The sequence below is a fragment of the Acomys minous genome (genome assembly GCF_964271855.1).
Source record: "Acomys minous genome assembly, chromosome: 4".
Taxonomy (NCBI): domain Eukaryota; kingdom Metazoa; phylum Chordata; class Mammalia; order Rodentia; family Muridae; genus Acomys; species Acomys minous.
Window position 1 is genome coordinate 84,779,721 of NC_140486.1, and position 21,311 is coordinate 84,801,031.

The following is a 21,311-nucleotide window of genomic DNA, read 5'->3' on the forward strand; positions in this document are numbered from 1 at the left end:
TGAGGGGAGGCTGCCCACTGTCTGCTCAGGAGAAAGCTTGGGCTTTCCATCCATTTACTAAACGCAAGATGATGTGGTAAAGTATGTCCGTCTCTTGGGAGAAGGCTCAAGAGAAGAAGCGCTGACCCTGCAGAAGAGAGGGCAGGCCAAGCAGAAAGCGTGGGGCTGCAGCTTGGCAGAGCGGAGACTGCAGGAAACACCCTCCACTGTGTGGAGTAGGAGGAAGGTAGGCAGAGGACTGAGCCAGACAGAAGCAGCAAGGCAGGGTGAGGACCAACTTCCTTTATTTCTGATGCGTCAAGGCTCCTGGTTGACTGAAGTCAGTGCAAACAGGTTGCTCTGGTCTGTGTTGACATTACCAGCTAAGAGGCCAACGAGAAGGGAAGGAGAGCTTTGAGCTGAAAAAAAAAAGGGGGGGGGGGAGGTGGGGCCCTGAAGAAAAAGAAGTTGGGTCTCTCCGGTTAGCTCTATCCTTCTCTGACTCAAGCACAGATTAATCTTTTTCTGCTTAGCCATTTAGATTTCAGTGGAGAATCTCAGAGAGCTTGTCAGGGCCCTGGGGTGTTTCTACACTGTCTGTCGACTGACACTTTGGACTGGCCAGACCCAGGCCATCCGGGCTAAGATGGCACTTAGCCAAATGAAGAAGTTTGGGGTGACAGGAGGCCTGAAATCCTCCCTCCACAGCTCACCTATGGGGGCAACAGGCACCTTGCTCATTATCTCTGCCCCTCCAATCTCAGTGCTTTCTCCCTCCCTAGCTTTGCCCCATTGTGTTGACCGATGTACTGCTACCCTCTTCCAGCCATCTGGGCGTCTGGGCGGGGTTAAAGCCTCTCAGGGCTCCCCACACTTCCTGGGACTTAGCCATGCAAAGCACATCCTCCAGTGTTTCCGTGGTGAATAGTTTATGATTTGCTCTACATCTGATCAGGCAGAGTCAACGACCGAAACTGCTGATCCATGGAAACTTCACACAGCCTTTCCCGGGCATCATAATGGCTCCAGCTTATTCAAAGAGAGAAATAGCCTTTGATGAGCTGTGCAAGGGCAAATTGAGATGCGACTCTCTCGCCCAGTGTCTAGAGTGGCCCTGCTGCTGCAGGCTTTACCATGAGAAGAAAGGCGGATAGATGCAAGGAAGGCTTCAGCCACGCCCTCCTACACAGGAGGGAAAGGCCAGGGCCAGTCAAGAGACCATCCAGCAGAGGCAACTCTTACATTCTTCTTCCAACTTATGGCGGAGGCAAAGAACAGTCTCTCAAACTCCCACTATTTCTTTCATATTAATAGAAAACATCTTTCATCCTTAAGGGAAACGCTGGCTAACCAGAATACTTCTATCTTTCAGACTTTTTCTATTTGGATATTGTTACGTGTCTAAGTTCGGGACCGTGAAATGGACAGAGAACCGCCAAGAGAAACTTCTGAGAAAACATCCTCTTAATTTTTCCTGCTGGCTGGAACATGGAAGTGGTGGCTGGAACTTGGTCAACTGCGCTTAGCCATGAGGTAAGAAATTTTTATTCAAACAATATAAAAGATAGCACTCAGATAGGAGGAGCCTGGGCGAGTCAAGTTGGTGGCGTCAGATTGCAGTTAAAACTGCTATCACATAAGCAGTTGATCCAATGTTTTTTGGCACTCACGAATATCATTAATATGTGTATATAACTTTATCTAGGTGCCTTCAAACATCCCTAATGTGCCCCTGAACAAGCCAGCTGATTACAAAGCATCAACAACGTTTGCACTGTGAGAGACAGTGATTTCGGGACACAGTGAGGCCCTGCTGCCTTTACTAACTTCTTTCCTCCCACCCGCTGGTGTAGGAAACCTCAGTTAGTCCATTGCCCTTTGCTCTGCAATGCTCAGATTCCTACTGTGTGCAGCTCTTTGGTCAAACTGTGTTCCTATTCTCAGGAGCCTGCAGCTCACCACTCATGGGTTTCTCCAGCGTCTTGCCCTCTGCGAGTCTGAAAGTCACTTTCCCTCTCCCTCTGGAGCCTGTATCTGGAGTTAAGTTTTAGAGAGAGAGAGACCTTCACTCACACTGAATTTTGGTGCCTCCTAGGTAAGAAATCCAGAGGCCAGAAGATGTCCCCATCCAGAAGGCTACACCTTCTGCACTTGAGGAGATCATCCTAGGCACCTAGTGCCCTCAGAGGTAGCTGTCCCCAGAGTGCTTACGAGACTGGTCACTCTGAGGACAGGCTAGGCAAGGGCCACTATTTCTAGTGAGCACGGATAGAATCTGAGTGTGGGGAGTGAGCTGTCTAGGCTTGCTCTTGCCCATCCTTACAAGGATGAGTTGGTGAGGACGCTGGGGATAATTCTGCTGTGCAATCTGACACAAGACCAGGAAGAATCCAATAAATTACAATTTCTACAAGGTCACTGTGAAGGTGTATTTGTCAAAGAAAGACTAAGACATGTTTTATTTAACGTTATCTTGGCTGAATGTATACCTTTAAAATATTTAGAGCTTTGGGCTTCCCCTCAGAATGCTCCATATGGGTCTGGGGTATAGGTGCTTGCTTGTTTGCGCTCTCTGTCTCTCTGCCTTTGTTTTTGTCTCTCTGTCTCTGTCTCTATCTGTCTCTGTCTGTCTGTCTGTCTGTCTGTCTGTCTGTCTGTCTCTCTCTCTCTCTGTTTGTGTGTGTGTGTGTGTGTGTGTGTGTGTGTGTGTGTGTGTGTGTGTGTGTGTAAAAGACAAACTGAGATAATGCTGGAGTGTGATTAGCCAGATGCTCCAAGTATGTGTTCTAGAGTGCAGACCAAATAAAGTCAGGGCATGACTTCTGCTTGGCCACAAAAGCTGACCGCAGTGAGCATCTGGTAGGAAACAGGTAGGGCAGAGGCCCCGGTGTAGGGCCTGCTCACACCAGGGCCTCCCTTCCCCACTTCCCGTGGTTCTCTTCGCCCTTATCTATCTCAATCCAGTCATTGCTGCCCAGTGACAAGGGCTGGAAGCAGTGGAAGAACTCCAGAGTACACTCTGACCCTGCCAGGGAACACGCGGAGGGCGGGGGCAGCCATGGGATAAGACACCCATTGGGTCAGTGACACCGCCATAAAACGTGTCTATGAATGGACGGCTCCCAGGAAAGGAACGAGGGAGAGTGTGGATGTGTCCTGTGGGGCTTCCCCAGTCAAAGCCGCTGGGGCCAGAGAAGGGTGTCAGCGTCGGCCAGTTAACTGAGGCAGGCAGAGATACCTGAGATTCCCGGTATAGCAAGAAAAGCGAGTCGCTGAAGATAAATGCCAGATTGGAGGCAATGTCAGTTCTAGGTGGCTTATAGAGTTTACTTGTAGAATGGCTGAGTGACTGGATGGAGCACACACCATGCTCATTTGAAAATATCCTTTCATGTCACCCCTAGTTGCCAACGCATTCTTCTTTTGTGGCCATGCCTTACTTTGAAGCTGGATTGAGAGTGACAATCGGACAGCTATAGCCTTCGGGATCCTGTCAGGGTCAACAAATCGGCAACACAGAGGGCACATAGTCAACTGTGCCCCTGCTTTTCTTTTGGGACCACACTCCAGTGTACAGGCCCTGGGGTGTTTGGAATGTGCCTCACTCCTCCGTACTCTCCAGCATAACCAGTGACAAAGGGCAGGCGTTTGTGGGGCGTAAGGGTAGATAGAGCACAGACAAGGAGTACAAGAGGCATCCAACCATGTATATCTCAGGATACAAGACTATGGCATGTCATCATCCTTAATATTTTCCCCTACTGGGAAGTAAAGAGGATGTGGATTTTCATTTGTCTTCTTGCCCTGGCCTATACAATCTCTTATTACCGGTATAAAAGGAGCACAGCAGGCCTTTCTATTCAGGTGCACCCTGCGGGTGTAGAGATGCTGTTTTCAGCCCTATGAGACGAGGACACACAATACACACACGGAAGAGGCCCTGCACAGCCTGCTCAGAGCCTGGGTGGGAGAGAATCGCTTCAGCAGCCAGAGCACCAGAACTTGGGGGCTTTGCGCAAGAGCCTTTTGCCTCTCTTGCCACAGCACAAACCCTGTCACTACAGGGATGCAGCAGATTGTGACCATGCATGCAAAAGGACAGCCTCGGGGGCAGGCGACACCTGCTATTGCTGACCTGTGCACATCAGCCTGCAATCCCATGAGCCCTTGAGAGCATTACCTTGGTCTTCCTCACATTCACCCTTTGGGAGAGGCAGGATAGGTTTTATCATGCTATCAGCAGGCAGGAAAAGCCAGGCTTAGTGAGACAAAAATAACTGCAAGATCCTCCAGCAGACAGAAAGAAGGGTCTGGGTGGGAACCCCAGCCACCTAATTCCCTTCCAGTGCCCCCATCACTCCACATCACCCCAATCTAGTTCAAGAACGGAATGGTGGACAGAGTACCCCAGCCTTCCTTTTCTGAAAGGGCCTGAGACCTGTACCTGGTCAAAGGTTGTCATGGCTATTCATGTGGCTTATTTAGCGCTGGCTGGCTAATGGTACTTAATCACATGTGCCTCGCTGTTGGCTGGGATAATGGGGAGAAATGCAGAGGGGTCAACTAAAAACATGTAATTTGCTAACATCCCAAAGCTTTTACAGTGCGCAAAATGATCCATTACCAAAGATTTCAGAAGCCAAAAGTAAAAATTAAAGTTAGAGAAACTGCCTTCAACTATCAGGTAGGTGTACTGGGCCACAGATAGCCTTTTATCTTATTTTCTATTTTTATTTATTTATTTATTTATTTATTTTGGTCTCAGAATCTGATAAGCAAAATTGGAGACCCATTGTATGAAAGATGTGTAAAATACATCACTAGGCAGAGGGGCTGTGTTTCTTCAGATAAGCTGGCACCTTTGGTGAAACTGAGAGGATGAAGCTCTCTTGACTGGGCTGTCCCATTACTGTGGCAGCGTATCTATCCTGTGTAACAACCTGCTCTCTCTCTCTATCAGCTAAAACACTAACAATCTGGAGGCTGGAGCGTAAGTGGTTAAGGGTCCCTGCAGCTCTTCCAGGGGTCTGGGTTGGATTCCCAGCACACACATGGTTCCCAACCATCTGTAACTCCAGTTTCAGGCGATCAGACATCCTCTTCTGGCATCCAGGAGCCCTCCATGCATCTCCTGTACAGACGTACAGAGGAACAAAAACCTATGAACATTAGAAAAAATACATAGCAATAATCTGTGATGAATCCTATTGGCTGGGGGGAGATAAAACAAACAAACAAACAAACAAACATGTATTCATCCCAGATGGAGAACCAAGGACAGACCAGGGGTGTGATTCTATCCAAGTCTGTCTTGATCAGCCAGTGGAGCTTACCTATGGGGGAGCATGGATGAGAAGTTGTCTACAAGAGTGTGGGTGGCCCCCAAACAGCCCTACTTGAGCCCACCTCCCCCTCAAAAGCCTCATGCTACTGTGAGGCCAGACTCAATTGTGCAGGAGTTTCCTGTCTAATTGAGGATCAACTTAAGTGAGGTTCCTCAGTTAGCATTCTTCATAGAGCAGCCCCCGCCCCATGTGCCGAGTGTCTGTGGACAAGAAGGATAAATGCTCTCCACGTCCCCTCTCCATGTATATATCCCGTACATCAGCATCATGTGGGGAAAAGGAGAGCAAGCCAGCACTCTCCTGTGTCAGGGAGGAGAATGGGAAACACATAGTTGTCAATGGTTCACAGCAGTTTTTCAACACAGCTAGGCACATGCTGCTAGACTTCTCTTATTTTGGGGGAAGGGTGTGTTTGTTTGTTTGTTTGTTTGTTTGAGAAAAGGTTTCTCTGTGTAACAGAGCCCTGGCTGTTCTGGACTCGCTTTGTAGACCAGGCTGGCCTCGAACTCACAAAGATCCACCTGCCTCTCCCTCCGGAGTGCTGGGATTAAAGGCGTGCACCACCACACCCAGCTTTTCATTTTAGAGATAGCAAACGTTCCTGAGGAGGCCTTGGTTTTGTTCCCTGATTCTTCCATCCACTGCTCTTCATTTGTATTAATTACTTCCTTGTCTATTGCCATGACGAAACACCTTGCAAAAAGCAACTTCAAAAAGGAAAAATTTGTTTCAGCTTCAGTTTGAAAGGATGAAGTCCGTCCTGGTGGAGAAGGCATGGCTGCTGTGAAGCAGGGGTCACAGGGATCCACAGTCAGGAAGCAGAGCGTGACGAAGATGGCACTCAAGCAACTTTCTCCTCTTTCTTCAGTCCAACACCCCAGCCCATAGGATGATGACACCCACAGTTAGGGTAAGTCTTGATTAGCCCAGTCTAGAACCTCTCTTACAGACATGTCCAGAAGTTCATTTCCATGGTGACTTTAAACCTCATAAAACTTACAAGTAGACTAACCATCAGACCCTTGCTTCCTGGGAGTAGTCGACGGTCTGTGGCCTTTCACCAGCTACTGCAAGAAAACACATCAGATAAGGGTTTACTGCTCAGTTATGTCAGAAATAGTGGAAATGTTTTGCAGAAACAGTGTTTTTTTTTTTTAAAGGACTGGCACGACATGTTTAACATGATGATGTTAGTGGACAATTAGGAAGATGAGGCAACTCCAAACGAGTGAGCACTTTCCATCCTTAGATTTTGTTAAAAGCTGGTGGTTGGTAAGTTCCCAGGGTTGACCTTTGGTGCTGATAACCAGGTGGTGTGCTCTTCCCTGAGGAAGACTTTGGCTCCCACTCTCAGTACCTCTGAGCTGCCTATAGTTCTTTGTGTGGGGTTGAGGCCTCCATCCGCATTGGCATATCTATTGATGCTGCACTTGTTCCGCTTATATTTTGGCAGCCACTTTGGTGACACTCTATGGGCACAGCTTCTGATATTTCTAGAAGACACAAGCTCACACCAAACTCTCTTTCCGCCCCCTCTTCCTCAGTGATCGCTGAGCTCAGGTACAAGGGTTGTGTTGTAGACGTTACCCACTGGGACTGGGATCTACAACTACGCTTTGATTGGTTGTGGTTTTCAGCAATGGTCTCTGTCTATGGCAAAGAGAAGTTTCCGTGATGAGGGGTGAGGAAGACGCTTATCTTTGAGTATAAGGACAGAGGCAGAGGCAGGCGGAACTCTGTGAGTTCAAGGCCAGCCTGGTCTTCAGAGTGAGTACCAGGACAGAGAAACCCTGTCTCAAAAACAAAACAAAACAACAACAACAACTACAAAAGAGAACATATGTTTAGAGTGCAGTCAAGGACTATGCTGGTTTACTACTGTGGTGGTTGTAAGTTCTCCTTCATGATCAGTGAATTCAATAGCTCTGGGTGGTAAGCTAGATTTTCAGTATCACACAGGATTTCTCTCTTGTTGAGAAAGTCTTAACTCTTGGTTACTACTAACATATGAGCAACACTGCTGTACGTTTAGGGTCATTGTGCCATGCTGGTTGCTGTAGTGGTCCATAGGCATCACAGCTGGAGAGGGCTGCTGGTTGTTCCCCCCCCCCCACCCCCACCCTTTGGAAGCTTATATGCCACCTTCTGATACCACGAAAGCAGGCAGGAGGCATTCAGGTCAGTTCCAGTTCAAAACCCTCTGGACCTATGTCTGAAAGGCATACTGTCTTCACTAATAGGGACTTAACCTCTACCCTGGGGGGTGGGGCAGCCAAGGACACAATTAATAGCTTGTAATGTTTTGGGAATCTCTTGGGCAGCCTTGACAAACAGCTCAACAGAGGGCTTCTCAAGCTTGATGGTGGAGTTTCTGTTGCACGGTCTTTGACTCTTAGAGGGTATATTGTCAATCCATACGGGAAATGTTTATTTAAGCTACATGCACATTCATATATAGAGTCGCATGTACTACAGAATTCTCAACGCTGATTTCCAGAGTAGCTAGACAAGTTTGCGATCCCACCATGAGCGAATGAGGATTCCCTTTTCCCCCACACCCATTCCCGAATTCGTTGTAGGCTGTTTTGTTGATCTTTATCATTTCGATTGGGGAAAGATAAAATCTCAGGTGGTCAATTTGCATTTCCTTAACTGATAGGGAAAAAAAAAGAGCATTTTTAAAAGCTATGTTTTTCTTCTTTTGAGAACTCTCTTTTCAAGTCCCACGCCCATTTATTTTTTTCCCAAATGAATCATTTGAATTTTTGACTCTTTTTTTTTCAATTCTTTATATATTCCAGAGATTACTCTTCTGTCAAATGCACAGCTAACAAGATCCTTCCCTATTCTGTGGGCTTCCTCCTCACCCGACCTATTATTTCTCTGGCTGAAAGAAGCGTTTGGGTTTTATGAAGTCCCGCTTGCCAGTTGTACATTTTAATTCTTGGGTAAGCGGAGTCCTACTTGGAAAATCCTTTCCTACACCTGCATTCTATAGGATACTGTCCATATTTTCTCCTAGAAGCTTCAGGTTTCATATTCAGGTCTGGGGTGCGTTTCGAGCTGGTTCTGTGGAAGGCAGTGGGTGCGGGTCTAACTCCATTCTTCTGCACGTGGACACCCAGCTTCCCCAGCACTGTTTGTTGAAGATGCTTTCATCTCCACAGCATATGGTTTCAGCATTTCTGTCAGATATTAAATGGCTTACATTACATATACTCATGTGTGGGTCTTCTAGCACATTCCATTGATCTACACATCTGTTTCGGTGCCAACACTATATTGTTTTTATTACCATGGCCTTGTAAATATCTTCAGATCTGGAATGGTAAGGCCTCCGGCACTATTCTTTTGGCTTAGGATTGTTTTGACTATCCAGGGTCTTTTCGGTTCCATATGAATTTTAAGATTTTTTAAAAATACTACTTCTGTGAAGAATAAGTAAGGGATATTGAGTGGGATTGCGCTGAATCTGTAAATAGCTCTCGGTAAAACAATCATTTTCACCATATTAATTCTGCTGGTCCATAAGCATGAGGTATCTTTCCATTTTTTTAAAAAATGCCTTTCTCTTTCGTCAGAGGGTTGGTTTTTTTTTTTTTTTATTACTTCCTTGCTTAGGTTTATTACTAGATGTTTTATTTTTGTCTTCTGATGCTATCATGAATGGGAGTATGTACGTGATCTCCTCTGTGTGTCTGAAACCTATTGATTTGTGCAAATTGAATCTGTATCCTGACACTGCGGTGAATTTAGCATTTCTGGATGCTTTCTGGAAGGATGCTTGGGATCTCTAACGCGAAGCGTCCCGTCTCCTGCAAACAGGCATAGCGTGAGTTCTTCTCCTCTTTGTACTCCTTTGATTTCCTTCTCTTGACTTACCGCCCCGGTTAGTGCTTTAAGCACAATACTGAAAAGAAGGGGGGGATAGTGGGCGGCTGTTTCCTTCCTGACATCAGCAAGATTGTTTCAGGATTTTCCCCATTTAGGATGGTGTTGGCAGTCCATTTCTCACATGTCGTCTTTGTTATCTGAGGTAGGTTCCCTTTAGTCAAACATTTCTGTGACTTTTACCATTGGAAGCATGCTGGGTTTTGGTAAATGCTTTTCCCTGTATCTACTGAGATGATCGTGTGGGTTTCCCCCAACCCAAAGGCATCTACATCAGTGAAAGGCTGTTTGTCATGTTCTGGGCTTAAAGCCCAACTCTGTGTCTCTATAAACACAAACAATGCTAAGTATAGTTTAAATATATGCAGAGCTTTCCATGAGTGTAATATAAATAGAAAGGAGATTGTTTTTTACTTTCCTGGGAGTTAACCAAAATTAGTTATCCGTGTATCTTAGTCACTGTTCTAGTGCTGTGAAGAGACACCATGACCACAGCAACTGTTATAAGAGAAAGCATTTCACTGGGGGCCCTACTCACAGTTCCAGAAGTTTCATCCATTAGTGGTATGGCCAGGAGCATGGCGAACCTCGTGGTGCTGGAAAAGTAGCTGAGAACCTGAGGCACAGGCCAAGAGAGCGATACTGGGCCTGGAGTGTACTTTGAAAGCTCAAAGCCCACACCTCCAGTCACACACTTCCTCCAACAAGCCCAGATCTTCTGCTCTCTTGTGGGGCCCTGGACTTGCCAGCACTAACGCCCTATCTGTTGACATATTTCGGTGAAGAAATCTTAACAGTTCTACTTAGCGATTCGGACTTCTGACTTCATTCTGGCTTCAAATGCCATTGTGTTTGAATATTAGAGTGCATTATTATTTTGTCAGACATTTCCTTTCTTTTACTTCTTCTTTAAACAAAAGTTATGGCATCATATTGCTTAAAAGCACATTACATGCGAAAGTAAGGGCTACCATCTTTGTGCGACTTTAACCTAATATAGTAAGGGAGGCACTGTCAAACACTTGCTCTGAAAGGTAATGTGCCTGATAGCATTTGGAAACAACTAACAGAGACAGAATAGACAGCTCTCAAGGGCAGAAGCCGAGCAGATGGAGCAGAAGAAAGAGTATTCATCCAGCGGATGTGCAGCCGAGGTCATTGGCAGAAAGAAATATGAGTTTATATTGGAGGACAGATACCTGGTTTTCTAGAAACTACGAGACTGAGATTTTCCACAGGGCACTAATAAAGAAGGTGTTCTCAGGTTTGACGGCTTTAGAATGACCTTTGCTTGTTCATTTTTGCTTTAATCTCTCTAGAGTTTAGTCATGTGTCTATGACTGCTTCAGAGTATTTCAGTCAGTGGCCTTGATTCGGCATGTGTGAGGCAGTTATGTTATGTTATGTTATGAGGCAGAGTTCTCAATCTCTGGCTTGCTTCCCATTTTGGCCAAATTATTCTTTCCTGGGTGCCTTAGTCACTGTTCAATTGCTGTGAAGAGACACAATGACCAAAGTATAGAAAGCATTTAACTGGAACCTCGCTCATAATGTCAGAGGTTTAGTCCATTAACATCATGGCAGGAAGCATGTTGGCATGCATGGCACTGGAGCAGTAGCTGGGAGCTACATCTTGATCTGCAGGCCGAGAGAGTAAGACTGGGTCTGGTTTGAGCTTTTGAAGTATCAAAGTCCCACCCCCAATGACATGCTTCCTACAACAAGGCCACACCTCCTAATTTTTCTTTTTTTCTTTTCTTTCTTTCTGTTTTTGTTTTTTTGTTTTTTTTTATTTTTGAGACAGGGTTTCTCTGTGTAGCCTTGACCTTGACTATCCTGGACTAGCTTTGTAGACCAGGCTGGCCTCGAACTCACAGTGATCCACCTGCCTCTGCCTCCCAAGTGCTGGGATTAAAGGTGTGTGCACCACCGCCCAGCTAACACCTCCTAATTTTTCTGATCCTTCCCCAAAAAGTCCACTCTCTGATGACTAAGCATTCAAATATATGGGCCTATGGGGGCCGTTCTTATTCAAACCACTACACTGCTTTGGGTTTTTTTTTTTTATCACCTCTCCTGGTGGTTGCCTTCACCAAAATTCAGCTTCTGAATATTTTGACATAAAGGGAGACTTCAATAAATTGTTCATGAGACTGACGACGGTCCGTGTTGTCTCTAGTGCTGACAGGAGGAAAGGATTTGGTTGTTATTGAGAACAAGAATAATTTGTTTCCCTCAATACGTAGAGAATGAACCTCAGTCAATCTGGGTCCTCAAAAGCCTCCTTCACCTGAGGAGACTCAGTCATGATGGACTGCAGATTTTTCCCACAGTGGAGAGAAGTTGGGTCAATCTGCTCACCCAGCCCTTTTTCATCAGTGTGGGTCCAAGGGGAGCATTTTGCTTGGTTCTCCCTCTGTTCTCGCCCAGGCCCAGCAGAGCTGTTAATCTTTCACAGATAGTAAATCTACTATTTGACTTTTTTGACACCTCTCTTCTCCATCTCCACGGTGCCGATAGAGGCTGTAAACTAACCAGTTGGCATTTTAAAAGCGCCCTTCTTCCTTCCATCCTAAATCATATCTTTTGGGAAATGGATCTATCTTACTTGGCTACAGAGGCTTTCCTTTTCAAATATTCACTGTCACAAGCACAGGTATATTTTAGCCCACTGAGAGACTGTGGTGCAGTCAGTACCTTTTCATCACTGTCACCGAGCACCTTAGAAAAACACCTTAGGAGAGGAAGAGTCATTTTGGCTAACAGTTCTGAATGTTTCAGAGTTTGGTTTGCTCCATTGTCTTAAGGCTATAGAGAGGTGGGGACATCCCTGTGTAAAGACACCTCCAAGGCAAGCTCCTCACCCCAGGGGGAAGAAAGAGCTGAGAAGTGGCCAGGACAAGATATACCCTTTAAAATCACATCTCAGGTGACCTCTCTCCTCCAACGAAGCCATACAGCCCAGTTGCCACCAGCTCCCAATAATGTCTCAACTGAAGGGTCTGTTCATAGATTAGCGCCTTGCTGAGGTCACAGTCCTCATCATCAAAAGTCTCATCTTTTGCACTGAGGACAGCACATTCACCACACGAGCCTTCAGGGGGCATCTCATACCCAGAACACAACCCTTGGCTTTGCATTCTCTCTCCCATTTCAAGACAAGAGCTTCATGATGCTTTTGAAGCCACAGAAATACTTGGACTTAAGAATGTGTCTTTTGGTGGATGAAGAGATGCCAACCATAGTCATTGTTGGAAGTATCATGGCAAAATGTAAAGGAAATGCTTTATATGCTTGGCTCTGTGCAAAGCAATGGACAGAGAGAGGTCTTGGCTTTAGAGGCCTCTTGTCACCTTTCAGTTCCTCGATATTTCCCCGCTTTGTGGGAGCGAACTGTTCCATGAAACAAAGGAGAGATCCTCTGTGGCCACGTGTCAGCCTGTGGCTTTGGACGCCTGACTGGAGAAAGCGGTCAGATTCCCTCAGCAGTCTCCCATGTGCAGCTGTGACTTGAGCATGCAAAGACAGCATCCCTCGGAGCTGACTGTATCACGGATGCTGCCCAGGAGAGGAGGGCATGCTGCAGATGAGGCGTTGCTGGCTGCTGCCTCCTCTTTGTTTCTGCAGGCTGCCTCTGTAGCCCTTCAATAAATTACATTAAAAAAAAAAACTGAACTGAGCAAGTGAGCCTTTATATCATTTGCAAACAGAAGAATGCTAACTACCATAGGAGCCAGAGCAAAGAATAGCAATGGGGTGAGATATCTGCCACACTTAATGACAAGGGAAGGAAGACAGAGGCCACAGGGGAGGAGGCAGACATATAGGTCTATTGGTGACCTTGGCTTTCAAATAAAAAAAAAATAGGAATACTATCTGACTGGTATGAATGTGAGAATGGGGGAAATAGCATGGCTTGTTTGAAAGCAAGGTGTCTACATATAGGTATGATGTTTGGTCACATCATATGGAAGTGTCCACAAAGCACAGAAGAAAACATGATAGGGCACACAGAGCAGAAGAGTAATGCAGGCCTCAACCAGCCACTTGAAAGGTAAAATAATACCACAAAAGCCACGTTGCCTCTCTCTGGAGATGGTGCTGCATTTTCCTGGTAACTCCAAACTCAACTCTCTCCCCGAAGCAAAGCAACAACAGCATATTAATGAGGGTTCAACTTTACATTCCTATGAATGCCATCAACATCCTCATGTCCACCCAAGCACGTCTGCTCACCTTCCAATGCTACTTGATGAAAACGCAGTGGAAACGCTGCATTGTGGACAGTTCTGGAGGTCACAGGCTCCAGCAGAGAAGGGAAGGGGAAGATGAAGGTGACGCCCCATCCTCCATGACTTAAAATGTGCCTTTGCAAAGTGAAGGCAGGGTGGTTCCCCACGGTACGGAGCCATATGTTAGTAAACACTGGTGCCTATTTTCCAGGATACCTAAAAGAGTTAACGTTTCTCCCAGTAACTCAGCATGCCAATATGTAAACGTTGTGGCAGAATTTATGATTTGCTAGGTGATCCATTTGGGTTTGTAAGTTTACTGTTTCCAATTCGATCGGCGATAATTTTGATTAGATTTATGCATCCAATAATCAACTGGGAAATACTTGTGATTCAATAAGATGCATTATACAGCAGCATCCATTTCAGTAAGTAATGTCTCTGGGCTGCCGTATACGATGAGGGAACTCATCACATTTTTAAAAAAGAGATCTATATCAAGTTTTTAGGACAGTGTGTTTAATCTCAGAATAAAGCCAAACTACTGCCAGGAACATAAGCTGCCTAGGTTAATCTAGCTTGCAGTGATGCAATCATTTTGAGGGCAAATTTATGGATGTGTTTGGTCAAGTCTAAAGTGGGGTGAAGGTGTTCATACCCTTTGATCAAGTGACGCATGACCCAGCAAGTGTAGATGGACTACTCAGCATTGCCCTAATAGCCTGTCGACTTGGTCTTTATGTAACTGAGGAAAAAAACCAACAGATACAGCAGCAATAGAAACTGGTCAACAGAATGCTCATTTTGCAGGCTCAGTCTGAGAAGAATGCTACAAGAAATCCTTTGCCATCGACTTTGGTAGGCATGACAAGGAAACCCTTTCTACAATGCACAGTCTCTTGATTTCCCTGAAAACAGCCTCAGTGAGTTCAGAGCTGCTGCCTCTTCCTTGAATAGAAATCATCTCCGCTGGATCCTCACAAAAGTGACAATGACATTTTTCAGAGAAATGTACGGGCAGATTCAAGTTTTCAAAGGTCTGTGTAGTAGCTTTCTCTTCTTGAATATCTTAGCACCTGCACAATAGCGAATCTCTGCACCTTGGAACTCTCACCCACTTTCCTGCAAGAGAGCTCTAAGATATTAATAGTTATATGCACACCAAACACATTAAAGAGCTTTACATATTAACTTTTCAGTCCTTGAGGTGGCTCTGTTAAGGGGAAGTTATTATTAGCACCCCCCCCCCCCCGCTACACACACACACACACACACACTTTACACCTAAGAGGAAACCCGACTTGCCTAGGGTCTCACAAACAGTCTACAGGTGAACCTGTAGAGAGACCAAATAACTCACTGAGAAGCTACTGGGATCTCTAAAACATGCGTCAGTGAGACAAGCCATGTGCAACACAATAAATGGCGTGGGGCGCCAGTTAGGGGCACTTAGTGTTGCCAAATTCATAAGGACAGAAGATAGAATAGTTGCTCATTCTCGGATAATGAAAACCACTAGAAAACCGTCAACTCTTTGGGAAAAAAGAGAATGGCTTAAATGTGCTAAAGAACTGGGCGTGGTGGTGCACGCCTGTGATCGCAGCACTCAGGGAGGCAGAGGCAGGTGGCTCTCTGTGAGTTCGAGGCCAGCCTGGTCTACAAAGCTAGTCCAGGACAGCCAAGGGTAGACAGAGAAACCCTGTCTCGACAAACCAAGCCAACCAAACAAACAAAACACCACCCCCGAAACCAAACCCCCCCAAAAAAATCCAAAACAAAACTGCTAATGAGCTAGAAACACTATTCCACAACAAAAGAAACCAAAAAAAAAAAAAAAAAAAAAAAGAAAGAAAGAAAGAAAAAGAAAAAGAAAAAGCCAAAAAAGTAGGAATGGTAATTGAATCACTAGGCAAAGATAGAATTCAACTTGGAAATGATTAAATTGAAGGAAATGACAAAAGCAGAAAACCACAAAAAGCTTTAAGCACATTGATCTATAACCTTTTAGAACCCCCTCAAGTCATGTTGATCTAGAACAATGCAGATTTCAATAGACTCAAGAGATTGAGAGAGGAGGAGGGACTTTTGGCAAAAAAAAAAAAAAAAAAAAGACATCAGTGGTCACAGCTAAAGCCATAGCAAGGCCATTTTGACTAAAACTGAGAGTGTGTGGAAGGAAGCTGAGAAAATAAGGTTATAACGATGGAGCCGCTTGCCTGCTGGGAAGGGAAGTCTGGTTCTTACCTCCAAGAAAGGTGATAAGGAAGGAGAGAGGTGCGGTCAGAGGTGCTCACTGGGGAAGCTCAGCACCCCACACTGGCCAATGGGTCCTCATGTCCTGAGTCACTGCACATTATATGATCCTTATGACAAAAGACTAGACCCTGACAAAGGAGGGCTTGGGAGTTGAGCTCAGTGGTGAAAATGGAAGCACCATAAACATGCAGTGCCAATATTAATTATTCTCGTTCATCGTATAGCATTATGTTTAAATGCTCGGAGTTTCTAAATTACAATCATAAATTGATGTCTGTAAGTCTTATCCCAGGGTAATTGGAAGCTTTGAAGTTGATCAAAGTGAATACTTTTACCAAGGAGCTGAGAAGAGCCAGGGCGTGAGCAATTACGGAGCCTATCCAAGCGTATTTATTTTCTCTTCTTTGCTTTGAACTGCATCCCACTTTCCATGCAGGGTCAGAGCTGGGAACCACAGAACGTCAGGATGATATTGTCTCTTATGGGAGAATCTGTCTTTTCTATGATATTAAATTAGTTTTATAATTTTAAGACATGTTTGATAACCTACAATTTTTTTAAAAAATGTGAGTCTTCGCTCTGTAGTGGTCAGAATATGCAAAGGAGTAAACTGAGGAGAATGGATTTTCCTGTTTTAGGAACTGCAGTTAGTTTGCAACCTGCCACTCCCCAACCCCCCACCCCCACCCCCACCCCCCACTCCTCCAGTTACCTGCACCAGTAGAAGGGAGCAAAGGTAGAGGTAATTCCACAGCTGGTCAGGGAAAAACACATTGCTCTTAGGTTTGGGACTGCATTCAGTCACTTCCTTCCCCTGCTGCCCTGTCCTAATTGTGTGCTCCCTGGGTTCCTGTTCAGAGAGGCTCACTACCCTTGGCCACACACTAATCTGCAATGGGTGAGATGGCCCAGGTGGGTTGGTGAGCAGTGGTTTACCAGCCTGGGGTTAACCAGGGGCCACAGGAAATTACTAGTGGCACTTTCCGGACAGATCCTTGAGGCTTTTTATTCTTAAGCATATACTTTGTGTTAGTGCCTGTGATTTTTATGATTAAATGGAAGAGAGTGAGGAGTTCCATGGTAATTTTATGGTAATTTGTTAACACTGAAAGGAAATTAACAAAGGAACGTAGGAACTAGAGTCTCTTTACCTCCTTTCTAGGTTTTCATACGTAAAGACCTTTACTTCTAAAGGAAAAAACTAGGACCAGTAAGTGACTGGAATGTCACATGGCAAGAGAACATATCAAGGTAAGACGTATCATTCCGCAAAGATCCATGAAGAATTGTCATATTTAACTCATAAGGTCTTGGGAAAGACACACAACGGATTATTAAACTAAAGCTGTCTTAGTTTCGAAAGTTTACCAAAACCTAAGAATGCATTCAGATGAAAGCAGTTATCTTTCTGGCTTTAATAAGCATCTTCCCAAGGCACGGACACCTCAGCAAGGAAGACAACAGAACCACAGAGGTAGCTTTCCCAAGGCAAGGCTCACTCAGGGCACTCGGCTTGTCCTGACCCAGGCAGGCAGTTCACAAATGTGGGAAATCTCACTGCATAATTCCTGCAGTGGAGGGCTGCGTTTATTCAGGATCCTCCTTCTCTTCCTCCTCCTCCCTCTCCTCCTCCTCCTCCTCCTCCTCCTCCCTATTGATATAATTTGGTATTAGCAATCAGTAGATGAATCAGCTTACCACAACCTTGATTTGGAGAGGCGAGATGGTCTGTCCAGCTGCCATTTGTGACCCACATCCCCTAATTCAAGGGCATCCTTGGCACTAACAGGCAACTGGGATGATTTGTCCTTGCCTGCTTGACAGCAGGAGCTGATTAGAGCCAAGCTGGACTCTCAGCCAATCTCACATTGTCTTTCCTGGTTTCAGGTGTGCAGACTGGAAAAAAGCACCTGTAATCAGAAGCAGCGGTACTAAAGTGTGTGTTCCCAGTGACAACACAGTGGGGCAGACAAGCAGAGGCCAGGGTCCAGGAGCAAGGACAAGGGAGAAGCAGGAACAGACGAACAGGGATGTTGGGGATGGTCTGGTGTTGGGGGATGGTCTGATGTATTTTGATGCTAATTACTGCTTGCTGTCTGTGTGACCCACCTTTTGCTTAATAAAAAGCCATCCCACCTGGGCAGGATAAAGGAGATAGGTGGGGCTAAGAGAGAGAGGGATTCTAGGAAGGAGAGAGACCACCACGAGGAGAAAGGAGAGAGACATGAAGGGAAGAGAGGAAGGCCGCCATGGGTTAGATGGAGGAGAAGCACATGGCCGTTGGCGTGGATGGAGAATCCGGCCCAGATGAAGAACATTAGCAAGTATTTGGGATTATGCATGGGAGGTAGCTTGATAGAAGTTATTGGAAACAGATGGCATGGGACTGAGGCAGGGATCCCATGCCTGCCCCACTATGGGAGGTAGTTTAAAGGATTGATATCTGCCCTGCCCTAGGTTAGCTAAGGCTATTTTAAAATATAACAAGTGTCTGTGTCTTGATTGATTGATAGCTGGGCCTACTGGTAATACAGCTAAGGATAATTCTGCTGTCCTTGCTAAAACTGGACTCCTCGAGCTGCTCTGATGTCCTTGCAATAAACCTCTCTTTAATTAATCTAGCGTATGTGAGTTTTTTTCTTTCTTGTAGCCATGCATGACTAAACTGTTCACTATGGTAATTTTCAAGAATTCTGAAGACAGCAACAACTTACACTTTCTTGCCAGAGTTTCAAACCTGACATCAGAAATGCCATCCCATACCTTTGGCTTAAGTCCCAAGTCATTTTAGACAAATGGCTCAGAAACTCTATTAGCACGTGACCCATGCTGATCCAGCTCAAAAGTGAAGCCATGGGAGTGGCCAAGAAATCTTAAATTAGTCTCTTTTTAAAGTTGTTGATTTGACATAAAATCATTAGTAAATAAAAGTCCTTCCATCTATTGTGATTTTGATTGACAGGTAAAGAATGAGGAAAACAGTAGAATAAGGGAGTAAACACATGGCCCATAGCCTTAAAGAAAGCCGTAAGGCTTCTTTTTTGTTTGTTTGGTTGATTTTGGTTTTGGTTCTGGTTTTCGTGACAAGGTTTCTCTGTGTAACAGCTCTAGCTGTCCTGGAACTTGCTCTGTAGTCGAGGTTGGCCTTGAACTCATGGAGATCCACCTGCCTCTGCCTCCCAAGTGCTGGAATTAAAGGCATGCACCACCATGGCCCAGTGCTGTAAGGCTTCTTGAATCCAAAAGTTGGTCTATTCCTGTGATTATGTCACAGTAAGAGGCATAAATCTTCACCTGGCCTGTTAAGAGGAAGTCTTAGAGAAAATAGTGAATGGTTCAAGGCAAGAGCCCTTACATGAACCATTGAATGATGAAAACAATTAGGAGTCGTGTGTCCAATTAGCAAGCTAAGGTATAAACATTGCTTGCTGGTTAATTATATTGCCCACCTGACACAACCCAGAATCCCTTTGGAAGAGAAAACCCCGGCTAAAGAATTGGTGCACACCTGTAATTCCAGCACTCAAAGAGACAGAGCAAGGTAGATCTTAGTGAGTTCAAAGACAGCCTGGTCTGTAAAGTGAGTCTAGGACAGCCAAGGCTACACAATGAAACCGTGTCTCGAAAGACGAAAAACAAAATGGTCTTCATCAGATTGGCCTGTGTCTGTATCTGTGAAAATTTGTCTTGATATATGATTGGTGTAGCTGGCCCAGCCCACTGTGGGCAGCACAATGCTTAGGTAAGTGGGCCTGATCCGTATAAGAAAATGAGAGACAGTTTGAGAGAGAGAGAGAGAGAGAGAGAGAGAGAGAGAGACAGACAGACAGACAGACAGACAGACAGACAGACAGACAGACAGAAAGAGACAGAGAGAGACAGAGACAGAGAGACACAGAGAGACACAGAGAGACACAGAGAGACAGAGAGACAGAGACAGAGAGACAGAGACAGAGAAACTGAGAGATGCTTGTCCATAGTCCCTGCCCTGCATTCCCTCAGTGATGAAGGATTCTCTGGAAACAAACAAACAAATAAATCCTTTCCACCCTAGTAGCCTTTGGTCATGCTGTTTATCACAGCAACAGACAGCAAACTAGAACACACCGAGCATGAGGGGAAATAGAAAAAAAGAGAATAATACAAACAGTACAAGGGAGAGCACCAAGATACGAAGGACTTAGATGCATCACTTTTAATGCGATACCAAAAAAGCTCAAATCATACGGAAGTTACAGAGAGGGGATGGTAGAACAGTGGCAGGCACAAGGAGACCCTGATGAAAGAGTGCCTTACACACAGAATGCCGCATCTGAACAGTGGTTCCAGAAGCTTCTGGAGTACATTGGCAGGCCGATGAGAAGGCCTTTGTAAAACCTCATAGATTTGCCTGAGGAAGGGCCAGGCGGGCTAGTGACAATGGTGGAAGGTGGGCAGCATAGCCAGTAGTCTGAAAGATTCTTGAAGACAACATGACCTGTGGGTGGGAAGCAACAACCTTCTTTTCTCTGCCCTCCTACAACTGGTCTGAGAGAAATTGGACATGTCCTCTCGGGTATGGAAGTGGGTAAACAGGATGTTAACTTGAGAAGCTACGATATCCCAGGATTTGAACGATTCCATTTGCTGGAGGTACAGCTGATAGAGGTTTCAAACCCCTCTGGTATTTTTGTTTTTCTTTCTTGTCTTGACTTTAGGTAACCATAAATATTTTCTCTTAAAGGGCACTGCCTTACACTCTTTCAGCTGTGGCCCACCATTGTTACACTAGAACCCTGAAAGTGTGGTCAACTGTGGCGAGTGGGGTGTCACCTACACTGTTCTGATTAAATTACTGGCTTTTTGAACCTATAATTTTGCAAGTCTTCCTTTGTTTGATTGTTTGTTTTTGCAGTGGCACAACTTTTCTCCCATTCTCTTCCCCAATTCTTTCTCCCAATTGCAATGTTTCCCATCCATTTCTGCAACACCTTGATCTCCAGTGACTATTTTCTTCCTGTACGCAATACAAGACATTAGCAAGTGCTCCGGTGGAAAGGATGCCCTTTCTAAAATGGGGATGAGTTTCTGAAAAAGTCTCTTCCCTTGCCACATGGGCCACCATTGCAGGGAAACCTCTGCACAAGTTTTTCAGCTATTCTTCTTCCGCTCCTCCCTTGACAGCCACCAGGAGATCTTTCTTGATTTTGCCCTGTTAGACTCCAGGAAACAGCATCTACCAAGGTGGGGGGTGGAGGGGCCTCTCATGCTATGGTTCCGAGGGATTGCTCATGCTAGCCTACAGTCAGCCTCTAGCGATTTATCAAAGCTCTATTTCAGTGGTTTCTTCTAGCTCATAGCTTGAGTGACTTCTGCTTCAAACACGCAGACCTATGCTGTGCATCAAGAAATCTGAACCCCCCAGGAATGAAGTTCATAAAGATGCGCAAGGCTGCTAGCCTGACAGCTATAAACCACCACAGAGAGGAATCGGGGCACACCTAAATAAAGGAAGAGCCACACCATGGTCGTAGATTGGAAATTTTAATATCACAAAGATATCAATTATGTCTGCTCTCATGACTGCCATGACAAATCACCACAAACATAGAGGTTTTAAAGAACATGC